Raw genomic sequence first — 13,265 nt, forward strand, 5'->3', positions numbered from 1 at the left:
CCTCCCAAAATTGGGTTACACTCTATAAGTATTACAAAGGAATTAATCCAGATCATTAAAACCACAAAGTTAAAAGTCAGAGCAGCGTTTCGGTGATATTTGTAATATTTCCACCTTCTTCAGGACTAAATATTGTTTTTTTCAAATCTAAAACAAAAGAGAAATGTATCTATTTTAGCATTTATGAACAAAAAAGTGCAAATTAACAGTGTTCTACTGTATATCAACAACATCCTCTGTATTATTTTGCATGAGTACTTCAGATCAAACCTACAGCTGTATCCTGTTACATATTTTATTTATACTACCACACAATTTATACAAACATATCTTCTATTCAGCATGTATATATTGTACAATTCAATAAAACAAAAAGCTGCATACCTCATCTTACGATTGGAGAGGCATTGAGAGGAGGATGACCTTCCTGAATTTAATTTCTCTGCCAGGTAATTATTTTGCCTGTAGTGTAAGCACATACCGTTTTTCAATCAAACATTGAGTGACCCTATTAGCTACTGTATGAGGCTTTTAATTAAAAAGGGGCAATGCTGGCATACCTTATTGATAATCAGGATTGTATATTTGTTCCGCAAAAGCCACCGCAATTGTGTTCTTTTCACAGGAGAACAGAGACCACTTTAAATCATTGGGAATTTAACTCTCTGTAAAAAGCATATTAATAAAAAGACTTCGTTAGCCAAGAATCCTCTCAGGAATTATTTAATATGTCTAGGATAATACTTATACCGCTCACCGCAATGTTAAGTAGATTAAGGTCCTTGACCTTATCTTCAATCTTTAAGAAGATGCCAATGTATTGAATTGAAGATGTTTCTTTCTTCTTAAGTTTTGTAAAGACCTATGAGTAAAATACATATTATGAATTTACCTATATGTCCTTGCATTCAGATTTACATTCAACTTTATGTAGTATTGAATCCAATTCTCTTTGTTTTTATAAGAATTATCTCCCTTTAATTTCGGGTTGTATTCTAGTTGTTTATTGGCTACCCACGTGAATAATGGCTCAGTCAGACACAACATGCCTTGTTCCGTATTGTCTGTAATTTTATTTGCTTCATATAGGAACACAAAACCACCCATATTGCATATATTAATTGCAGCGGGTTGTGTTTAGTCAAAAAACGATTAGTTATACCGTTACGGATCTTGCAGATAGGACGAGGGAGTCCGTACCCCAGTCTATATTAGATAACATGCCTTTTAAAATGTCTGCAGTGTACTATCACATATTCATGCCTCTAGATCAAGACGAACTGCATTACTTGTGAAGAGAACAGGGGCTCTTCAAGCAAAATCAATAATCAGTTTCCCGACTGCGGAACCAATTGGTACCGGATGGTCGATGACATGTATAGCCCGTTATTAAGGCAAAATAAGTTGACCTAAATGCGGCCTTGTTAGAGCTCCTAACCGCTTACCTTATCGAATTGATTCGGCCTCCGTGCTTTCGCGGAACATCCAAGGCGGGTTATAAGAGATATTCCGGTATCCTTCTCTTTTAAACCCGTTTTTACCGGATTTCCTATTTGCGTCATTTCCTATACGTCAACCGTGTATGCCGTGCTACCGCTATGCTGTGTGACAGAGGCAGCCATCTTAAAGCTTAAACACTGAATGGAAAGAGTAGTTTGAATATTGTAAATTCAAACATAAATTCCCTCCAAATGTTATTGGTGCTTTCTGTTTTTGTATTATTGCTATATCCATGGTCGCATTTAAATTACAATATTTAGAAGAATTTTTTTATTTCATTAGGAATTTTTAAACATTTTTAGATGGTGATCTTGTTAGTTTTTCTCTATAGATTATAGACATTAAAGCCAAAATCTTATACTTAATCCTTGAGATGACCATAATTAATTTGGTCGAGTTATTTCGCTACTCCGTGTCTAAATTTAAGGCACGATATCTGTCGCTCTAATATACTGGTAAAATACCAGGCATCCGAGGCGGCCATCTTGAAGAAAAACCATTAATGGAAAGGATGGTCTCATCACTCGTTATAAACCATAATTCCCCTATTTGAATTCTTTCGTTACTTTATATATACGTTTTATCTATCGCTGGTGTAGTGTCATCAGGCAAATGTGTACATCAAGAGTATCACTAAAAAGTGGTCCTACTTCGAATTCAGAATCAAAGGAATCACACTATTATGTATACTAATTTCACATTGTATATGGCCCTGATGTTCTGTCATACATCGTCTTTGGCGATCTTCAAGGTTAGATATATATATTATGTTTTTAGTGGGTAGTTCGATATTGTGAAGTTTGTCTATAAGCAGCCACTAAATCTAAAAACACCTAACTTACATTCTTTATTATCCCGAGATTTTGTGTCGGGCTTTACCAAGGAATTATATTTCATCTGAGTTTCATTTGATTGTTTCAGAGCAAGAAATCAAGAATAAGAGATCCAAGATAGAAGGCGCGAGAGAAAGATTAAAAAAATATCATACTAATCGTTTACAATAATCTCTCCCAGTCCTCCCTGTTGTTTAATCCATTTTTATAGGTGTTAAAGCATGACATAAAAAATTGTTCACGTTTCTTTCTTTTTAAAGTGACGTCACCGCCGCGTATGTCGCAAAGTACAATTTCTACGCCACACCATTTCAGATCGTTTATTGAGTGGTTTGCCTCTAACCAATGATCCACAAGTGGGGCTGTCCTTTTCTTAGTCCTAATTGCGGATTTATGTTCAGTAATCCTTGTTCGTTTTTCGCGAGACGTTTCGCCGATGTATGCTTTGTTACATGGACAGACTATCATATAGATTATATTACGAGTTCTGCAGTTAATCAAACTTCTTATGTAGTGCTTATATCCATTATGGGTTATCGAACTGCCACTCATAATATTGCCAACGGCAATATTATGAGTGGCAGTTCGATAACCCATAATGGATATAAGCACTACATAAGAAGTTTGATTAACTGCAGAACTCGTAATATAATCTATATGATAGTCTGTCCATGTAACAAAGCATACATCGGCGAAACGTCTCGCGATAAACGGCAATCTTATGAGTGGCAGTTCGATAACCCATAATGGATATAAGCACAACATAAGAAGTTTGATTAACTGCAGAACTCGTAATATAATCTATATGATAGTCTGTCCATGTAACAAAGCATACATCGGCGAAACGTCTCGCGAAAAACGAACAAGGATTACTGAACATAAATCCGCAATTAGGACTAAGAAAAGGACAGCCCCACTTGTGGATCATTGGTTAGAGGCAAACCACTCAATAAACGATCTGAAATGGTGTGGCGTAGAAATTGTACTTTGCGACATACGCGGCGGTGACGTCGCTTTAAAAAGGAAGAAACGTGAACAATTTTTTATGTCACGCTTTAACACCTATAAAAATGGATTAAACAACAGGGAGGACTGGGAGAGATTATTGTAAACGATTAGTATGATATTTTTTTAATCTTTCTCTCACGCCTTCTATCTTGGATCTCTTATTCTTGATTTCTTGCTCTGAAACAATCAAATGAAACTCAGATGAAATATAATTCCTTGGTAAAGCCCGACACAAAATCTCGGGATAATAAAGAATGTAAGTTAGGTGTTTTTAGATTTAGTGGCTGCTTATAGACAAACTTCACAATATCGAACTACCCACTAAAAACATAATATATATATCTAACCTTGAAGATCGCCAAAGACGATGTATGACAGAACATCAGGGCCATATACAATGTGAAATCAGTATACATAATAGTGGGATTCCTTTGATTCTGAATTTGAAGTAGGACCACTTTTTAGTGATACTCTTGATGTACACATTTGCCTGATGACACTACACCAGCGATAGATAAAACGTATATATAAAGTAATGAAAGAATTCAAATAGGGGAATTATGGTTTATAACGAGTGATGAGACCATCCTTTCCATTAATGGTTTTTCTTCAAGATGGCCGCCCCGGATGCCTGGTATTTTACCAGTACATTAGAGCGACAGATATCGTGCCTTAAATTTAGACACGGAGTAGCGAAATAACTCGACCAAATTAATTATGGTCATCTCAAGGATTAAGTATAAGATTTTGGCTTTAATGTCTATAATCTATAGAGAAAAACTAACAAGATCACCATCTAAAAATGTTTAAAAATTCCTAATGAAATAAAAAATTCTTCTAAATATTGTAATTTAAATGCGACGGTGGATATAGCAATAATACAAAAACAGAAAGCACCAATAACATTTGGAGGGAATTTATGTTTGAATTTACAATATTCAAACTACTCTTTCCATTCAGTGTTTATGCTTTAAGATGGCTGCCACTGTCACATAGCATAGCGGTAGCACGGCATACACGGTTGACGTATAGGAAATGACGCAAATAGGAAATCCGGTAAAAACGGGTTTAAAAGAGAAGGATACCGGAATATCTCTTATAACCCGCCTTGGATGTTCCGCGAAAGCAGGGAGGCCGAATCAATTCGATAAGGTAAGCGGTTAGGAGCTCTAACAAGGCCGCATTTAGGTCAACTTATTTAGCCTTAATAACGGGCTATACATGTCACCGACCATCCGGTACCAATTGGTTCCGCAGTCGGGAAACTGATTATTGATTTTGCTTGAAGAGCCCCTGTTCTCTTCACAAGTAATGCAGTTCGTCTTGATCTAGAAGCATGAATATGTGATAGTACACTGCAGACATTTTAAAAGGCATGTTATCTAATATAGACTGGGGTACGGACTCCCTCGTCCTATCTGCAAGATCCGTAACGGTATAACTAATCGTTTTTTGACTAAACACAACCCGCTGCAATTAATATATGCAACATGGGTGGTTTTGTGTTCCCATATGAAGCAAATAAAATTAGAGACAATACGGAACAAGGCATGTTGTGTCTGACTGAGCCATTATTCACGTGGGTAGCCAATAAACAACTAGAATACAACCCGAAATTAAAGGGAGATAATTCTTATAAAAACAAAGAGAATTGGATTCAATACTACATAAAGTTGAATGTAAATCTGAATGCAAGGACATATAGGTAAATTCATAATATGTCTTTTACGCATAGGTCTTTACAAAACTTAAGAAGAAAGAAACATCTTCAATTCAATACATTGGCATCTTCTTAAAGATTGAAGATAAGGTCAAGGACCTTAATCTACTTAGCATTGCGGTGAGCGGTATAAGTATTATCCTAGACATATTAAATAATTCCTGAGAGGATTCTTGGCTAACAAATCTTTTTATTAATATGCTTTTTACAGAGAGTTAAATTCCCAATGATTTAAAGTGGTCTCTGTTCTCCTGTGAAAAGAACACAATTGCGGTGGCTTTTGCGGAACAAATATACAATCCTGATTATCAATAAGGTATGCCAGCATTGCCCCTTTTTAATTAAAAGCCTCATACAGTAGCTAATAGGGTCACTCAATGTTTGATTGAAAAACGGTATGTGCTTACACTACAGGCAAAATAATTACCTGGCAGAGAAATTAAATTCAGGAAGGTCATCCTCCTCTCAATGCCTCTCCAATCGTAAGATGAGGTATGCAGCTTTTTGTTTTATTGAATTGTACAATATATACATTCTGAATAGAAGATATGTTTGTATAAATTGTGTGGTAGTATAAATAAAATATGTAACAGGATACAGCTGTAGGTTTGATCTGAAGTACTCATGAAACATAATACAGAGGATGTTGTTGATATACAGTAGAACACTGTTAATTTGCACTTTTTTGTTCATAAATGCTAAAATAGATAAATTTCTCTTTTGTTTTCGATCTGAAAAAAACAATTTTTGTCCTGAAGAAGGTGGAAATATTACAAATATCACCGAAACGCTGCATCGACTTTTAACTTTGTGGTTTTAATGATCTGGATTAATTCCTTTGTAATACTTAAAGAGTGTAACCCAATTTTGGGAGGCATAGATACATGGTTTTAACGTTTTTTTCATGATTTGTAATAAATGATTATGTTTTAAGTAATACGCCTCTGATAGAGCTTTTCTAAGTGCAGATATAGCATACAGTGTTCTTGGTAGACCCTGATAGTTTGGTTCTAAATAACAGTCCTCTGTTTTTGTCCATGAGCAACCTGGATAAGTTTTAAATAGGGACACTTTGTGTATTTTCCTACTTCATATATTATAAGCACTCAATTGTGGGAAGTAAAGTGGATGCCCCAGTCAGCCTGTCAATGCGAACATGTAATTGGTGAGGTGCTGCTCGTGTCCAGGTTCCTAAACCGCCACAGATCAACCATTCGCCACTGTGAGCATTTGTGCGTTAGAAGGCGCAACTGTGTGAGGTGGGGGGAGCAGTCAAGGGCGGTATCTAAAATGCTGTTAAAGTCTCTGCCACGAAGTGTCCCTCCATCGCAAGAGTGTACGCCAAAGCGTATGAAAGAAGGAGGCCTGTTCCGAGTTGGGTGCATATATCTATCCTAAAAGAATGGAGCAGCCACCTAAGTGGCCCACTATTATACCATACCTAACCTCCGAGTCCAATAGCGTGTTGTCAGCGACACATGGAGTCCTTGCCCTGATCCATATTAGTGCCCCCCGGGCGTAAGTGGTAGCAAATACCTGCCACGGTGGGACTGCTGACCCCACTCGCTGATGAAGTGTCACTGATTAAAACTCGACCCTGGGCGCTTCAGGGCTTTAAACTGAAGTGTCCAGGTGCAAGGCAATCAGTGATGCTTGGGAGGGCCTCGGACTTTTGCTGAGCTGAGGACATCATGCCCACAGGAGCTGTGACTTCCTCAGCCCAGCAAAGTTTAGCTCAGGCAGCCAGGAGCCTGCGCTAAATGCGCATGTCTGGCTACTGGCTGCCTGACCTGAAACTGAACAGTGTCTGTCAGGCTAACCTTTGTTCAGCCTGACAGACACTGTTCAGGAGGGGCGAAAGGTGGAGGGGCATTGCCCCTCAGCCCCAATGGACCGGCCGCTCATGGGTTGTAGTGCACTGGAGGATATGCAGCAGGTGGTAAGCCGTGGGGCCCCTGGGGAACAGCAAAGAAATTCCAAAGAAATGTTGCAGCACATCAGGGATTGTGTTTACACATTGAAGGTTTCAGTAGTTTCCCAGGGGGTAACACAGCAGTTCAAGGGCCCTTCGTCCGTTCCCTCCATTGGGGAGTACTGTCTGAGCGTAGCACACTCACGGGCAGAGCCCAATCCATTCCAGGCCTGTTCAAAGGCAGGTGAGGCTGCACATTTCCACCCCCCACACCCCCGGTGTACCAGGAGCAGCTGCAGCCACTCTGCGTTCATAGGCTCACCAGCCCTACTATGACTTCAGCCCAGCTGGGCGCCAGTCACTGGGGAGTGCCGCTACGAACAGCGGAGAGCCTCCAGAGGCAAGAGCCACTCACAGCGAGTGCCACTCCTGTGAAGGCTTCCCGGGGAGGCACCGGTGTCCCATTAACAGTGTCAGGGGGAGGGGGGCCCACCTACCACATGCTTAGGGAAAGTTGATAACAGCCACCTCGGTACATCAGAGCCAGTCTCCTCCGTCGGCCTCGGAAAGGGGCCAGACAAAGAGTCTCTGTTCCCCAGTGCACTTCTCTGTGCTTCGCTGGCTACTTGGTGACAGTCCGCCATCGGGCTCGCCATCTGTGACTCAAGGCAGTGGTACCTCCACATCAGCCATAGGCCTTGCTCCCGACTGAGTCAAATGGGACCCACAGCACCGCCAGAGCACTGGTCACAGCGGCGTTTTCTGCTGCAGGCACAGCAGAACAAGCAGGGAGCATGGAAGGGTATCCTCTGGCGTCGGATGTCAGGCTCACTTCCGGATAGACAACAGATTATTGGGGTTAAGTGTGGTGCTCATTTAGAGCACGTCGGCCGTGTTGGCTACTCAAGCCACGCCCCAAAAGAATACTTCATCATAATGTACCAACCATCTACAACCCAGCATCCTCTCCTCTTACTCACTGATTTTATGCTTGTCGTTGACCATGTACAGCACTCCACTGCCTTTTGGGTAGGTTTATGCTAAAGAAATACAATACACATACATACATACATACATAAATACATACATACATACATAAATAAATACATAAACAAATACATAAATACACATGTTTCCAAGAGCACTGAGGGAAACCAGTGACGGTCACCGGTCTCAAGGCATACTCCTGGTAAGATTTGTGGAATTTCCATTTACTTCCATACAAACATAGATTCACATGCATAATTGCACATAGCGCACATTTGTGGATACGAAAATGCCTTCATATTAATCCATCTTTTTATTATTTTCTCCACGTTGAAATATTTTTTCCTGTAGAGAAGCTGCTTGGCCTAAACCCCCCCACAATGTTGGGAGTGTTCAGATTTTCTCTCACCACTGAGAAGATTAAATCTCCGACTACTTCCAAATTCTGAATGGGACATGGAGAGGTTTCTTAATTCCCACTAACTCATAAGTTTCCAGGACATCACCACCAGGGAACAAGACTCCCCACGACCACGAATTTACTCAGGCTTGCTATTATAACATACTAGAGAAATATTATGCACGAGTAAACCTATTCTTGCAGTGCAACTTTACGTTTTGTGAACTTCAAGTGCATTTTCAAGCAATTGCTTGTGTAATTCGAACTTACACCTGCAATTGCCTTTGTAAATTGGTGCACATCAGTAGTACCTCGTTGAACTGCACGCAGGTGCACACAGTCCCATCTTTTCCCCCCACCTAAACAATCATTGCAAACCCACTACTATAAACCAGTGATTAAAAACCTTTAAGGAGGCGCTGTTTAATTAAGAGTAAAGTAGACATTTATGATGTGCTTACAGAGCCATTTTAGCTCCGACCTACGAGTCGCTCACTGATTACATTTTGCATTTCTTTGTAGCATTACTAAAGTAATATGATGAGATAAAAGGCGCATAAAATTCCAACGCCAATCTTCCACTCTTATGCACATTTGACAAACAAATTGGGCTGGAACACTTTTTAAGTGTGCACATATATAAAGAGACTGTTAGAGGAGCTTCCATGTGTCGCAGGAAGAGCTATCATGGCGCCTTCAGCGGCTGCCGTTCATTTACATTATCCGCGTGTCGCCTCACTTGCATCCTCTCCATATATTCTGTAACATAAACAGGGATTTTCCTTGATAGTGTACGGTGCGCACATTTAAAACAGTTGGGGACATCTTATCAAGAAACGGCGTTAAAATTATCGCCGCTTTAGCGGCAGAAAACTGCCGCTGAAGCGGCGATAATGGGCTTGATAATATGCCCTTGAGAATTCCCATAGAAGCCCATGTTCTGGTGTCAACATGGGCTTCTATTGGAATTCTCTGCGGCATATTATCAAGCCCATTATCGCCGCTTTAGCGGCAGTTTTCTGCCGCTAAAACGGCGATAATTTTAACGCCGTGGTTGATAATATGCCCCTTAGTTGGAGAGTACTGAATCAGGGCTAATTTTTCTCAGATGGTCACATTTATTCACTATACTAATTCAACATTAATCCTTTATGGGTTCCGGAGTAGCGTGCTACTCGCCAGAAAAGCGCTTCTACGCTTAGTCAGGGGTAGCAAGCGCTATATAAATGCAATTACAATGCAATATAAAATCTTGAGGTGAATATTTTCGTTTTTAATTGGATTTCATATTTTGGCATATGAGGCTGATACTGGAATGAATATGTGCTACTTGAGTCCCTCATGTTTTGATTACTTATTTACCAAAAGAAAATGGAAAATGTGTTAACCCCTACGACTCTTGGGCCCAGCAAAGCTTAGTCCTAGAAGGTTGTGAGGTGTTTAATGCAAAAGATAAGAGGTTCCTCTGCTAAATTTGCTTTTGGCCTACTTCAATGTCAGCTCGACTGGCTACCTCAGGCACACCCATAGGAAATCAGATGAATGGGGTGGTGCCCCCATGCACCACGGTGAATGCAGGGCACTAGGCTAAATTCCTGGTTGCCCTTCCCTAAACACAAAGCCTCCAGATCAGTTTGACCTATGATTTCCCCCAGTTTAGCCAATGCAATAAAGCCTTTTGTGCTCATGTATTACTGCCAACAAAATCTATAACAGGCTGACTTTATTAAAAAGAAATTTAAAAGAGACTTTCAGTTGTATGAAGGAAAATCTTACCAAACCTGTGAATTAGACTGCAGAGATCTCATTGGGTGCAAGGCTGTGAAGCCCCAACAATCGAATCTTGAAATGAATACAAACCTCAAAACTGTATAAAAACATAGGGGCATATCAACAAGGGCTTTATCTCTGCTTTTTTGGCTTTAAAAGCCAAAAAAGCAGAGATAAAACTAGCGCCCTATCAGCAACAGAGTGCTAACATGCAAATTTGCATGTTAGCACCATTTTACTCTACGCTTCCCCTTGCATCTCTAATGAGATGCAAAGGGTGTGTTCCAGAGTAAAATAATAGGAGAAATGTCGCTAAGCGACATTTCTCCTATTATCAAGGATATCGCTAACCCTGTTAGCGATAAAAAAAGCATCGCTAACCGCGATAAACGCTGCTTTTTTACGTCTGGTATTTTTCTGACTTAGCCATGATATCCTATGTAAGGTGGATATCATGGCTAAGTATGTCTATCCCTATCAGCAAGCTATCGCCAAACATTGTGGGATTATCGCTGTATTTCCAGTGATAATCGCACAATTGGCAGCTTGCGCTCTGAATTTTATCGCTTTGGGGATAAGCGTTGCTGATAGCACGCTATCTCCGCGTAAAATTCAGAGTTGGCCGGCGATAATTATCCTCGCGCTAAGAGCGCCGAGCGATAATTATCGCCAGCCCTTGCTGATATGCACCATAAATAGGACACAGACACGATCTGAGTAAGTAGCTCATTCTATTAGCACATTTATCCCCAAAACAGCCCCTTAAAATCGTGGAACTTCTATATTTAAAAAAATGGAGGGGTTTATTACTGATATATATTCTGTGCAGGTTACCAACTTTGTTTAGTGTTCTCTACCATGAGAATTTGGGACCAAACACAAATTAAATAATTCTGTCTCAACCTTAAAGAGAACTGTGTTTTCAAAAAGGAATTCCTTGTCTACAGGATAACCAGCAACCAAGGAGCCCTTCAGGTCACACTGCCCCTAGTGGCGAAGCTTGAATTGATTCACACAGGGCTGGTGCTCACTGTCAATAAACATCACAGCGAGACAAACACAAACTGCTATTACACCTAGTGCACAACTCTGAATGTTGATACATGAATGAAATCCGTCTTAGCCCTCTGCATGGCACACCGGAAAGCCCTTGGGATGGGCCCAACTTTCCTGCGATATAATCTCAGATGGAGAATGGCCCTACTGCTGATAATGTCTCCTTTAAAAAACCTGCATAGTTGGGAGTACCTTCTCAGTACAGATACGCAAACTGTGGAATACACTCCCAAAGAGAATACAGACCATCAACAACTATTTAGAATTCAAGTAGCAATAAAGGTCGGGCTTTTTCTAAAATCAAGTGATTCTCAGAAAACAATTTTGACAGGTTTTTATAATCAGCATCAAAATTAGCTCTCACATTAATTTTTCTCACAGTTACGTATTTATTTTGAAGTTTCATATAGCGCTGGCCAGACCCGAGGGTATCGGAGCGCTTTACAACAGTCATATTGCAAAAAACCAAAAATACAAGAACAGTGAAAGTATCAATACAAGTAACAACAATACAGTGAAAGTATCAAGCATGGACGGTGAAGGTTAGCGGGTTAAGTAACCAGGGGCAATGAAGACTTGTAGTGCCTTCGCCGGGTGTCATAGTCTAGGGTCGCGCTCCCGTCCCACGTATAAGATGCTTCTCCATACTGTCATGTCAAGTTTGGAGCACACTCACTAGGACACCAAAATTCACCATTAATAGGTGAAACTGCACTGCAAGATTGGGTAACTGTTTACTGTCCAAGATGGAGAACTTATTGGTCTTGGCAAGAGGCTCATGGATTTGCTGCCGTACCAAGGCAATGTGGTACGTGATCGCAGCATGCCTTTAATGAATGTCTCGCTCATGTGATGACAGAATCTTCATAGAATGTAACAATCTGGCCCTAATTTGGGAAGCTCCGGGATTAGCTCTGTGCCATGTGTACAAACTGTGCCCCTCCCTGAGTGTTAGAAATCTGGGCTTTAGGCTTGACTACAAGATAAAGCTGAAACTTTTATCAATTGAAATCTAGGGTTCAGATTTACTAAGGTTTTGTGTCAAGGTTGTGTCACTTTTTTTTGATCAGGCCAGACGCAAAATCCCTTTTGGTATTATAAAGCCACACAAATGTCCATTTGGGGGCTTTCCAAAAAAAAAGGAACTGAATGTAGTGCACTGCAACGCCTTGCAATACTTTGAGTTACTGAGTTGTTCTATGGGTGGGGCATCGGCGTTCCCATACATTCACCAATGGATTTCGGCCCAAACCCACATTTACAAAGAGATGTAGACATTGACAAAATGGTGTGTCTGCCTGATTCTGGTGTAACGAGGAGAAATATGTTTATTTCTCTTCGTTATTTCCTCTTTGCATGAGTTTTGCATTCTGCAGCATACAACACACATACAAAGATGAAAAAGCCTCCAAAGATAGTTTTTGTGTAAGAAATGTAATCTTCTACTCACAAAAAATATCTGGACCATAAGGCAGGCTCCCTTGCACTATATGGTGCAAAGGTACCTGCATTGCCATAAGGCAGCAGAAAGGGTACCAGTGCAAGGAGAGAGCAGAAATGCACCATTTTCTTTCACGCACCGCTGCACAACAATTTTACTTGTTGCACTGTGCTGAATGAATTCTTTGTAAGTATGCCCCCTGGTGTCATATTTTCTTTACTAAATGGTAAAGTTTAAAGATGGTATGGGGGGTCACTTCAACAATAGTTTTCAAATTTCATTGGAAAACCATTGTCTTTAGGATCCCCAACATATTTAATCGGATGCCTCCCTTAAATTTAAAATAGGCGGTTCACCCTCTGACTGGTACACGAAGCCTCATCTACAAGTACTGTCAGGTAAATTTGCTTCCTGTAAAAATTTTCAGAAAAGATCCTTGCATTATTTAAGAAGCCTTCAGTGCCAGAAGCCATCTCCTTTGGGCTATTCAACCACCTCCACCCATCAAAATAAAATAAAAAAGTAGAATGGTTATCTTTTTCAGTCTAGCACTTTAGTTCTAGAATTCTCAAATTCTCGCTCCTCATTCCTTGAAAAGGACCCTCAACATAGTTCTCCCCTGGTAATATCCCTATGGG

Source organism: Triturus cristatus, chromosome 5_1 (genome assembly GCF_964204655.1).
Source record: "Triturus cristatus chromosome 5_1, aTriCri1.1, whole genome shotgun sequence".
NCBI lineage: Eukaryota > Metazoa > Chordata > Amphibia > Caudata > Salamandridae > Triturus > Triturus cristatus.